A 353-nucleotide genomic window follows, 5' to 3' on the forward strand; every position below is an offset into this window, starting at 1 on the left:
AAAGGAAACATACTTACCTCTTTTCAAACTTACTCAACTCAAGAAATACTCAAGGATACCCAAAACTACTTAACTTACTCAACTCAGAAGTACACAAGGATAAGATACTCAACTTAGAGATTAGATACTCAACTCAACATAACTGAACTCATTTCAATAGAAAGCAATTTAAAACATGTGCAATATAAAGAAAAGTTATTTAAAAACATGAAGTCAACTCTTGGTGTATGCAAAGATACACTAAAACTCTGAAATGTATGTAAAAATACAAATAACTGTGTATATAAGAATACCATAACTTCTGTGGGAGTTTCTCTAACCGACAACCATCACATAAGAGCTATAGTGATGAT

This window comes from Solanum tuberosum, unplaced genomic scaffold (assembly GCF_000226075.1).
Source record: "Solanum tuberosum cultivar DM 1-3 516 R44 unplaced genomic scaffold, SolTub_3.0 scf00161, whole genome shotgun sequence".
NCBI classification, from domain to species: Eukaryota; Viridiplantae; Streptophyta; class Magnoliopsida; order Solanales; family Solanaceae; genus Solanum; species Solanum tuberosum.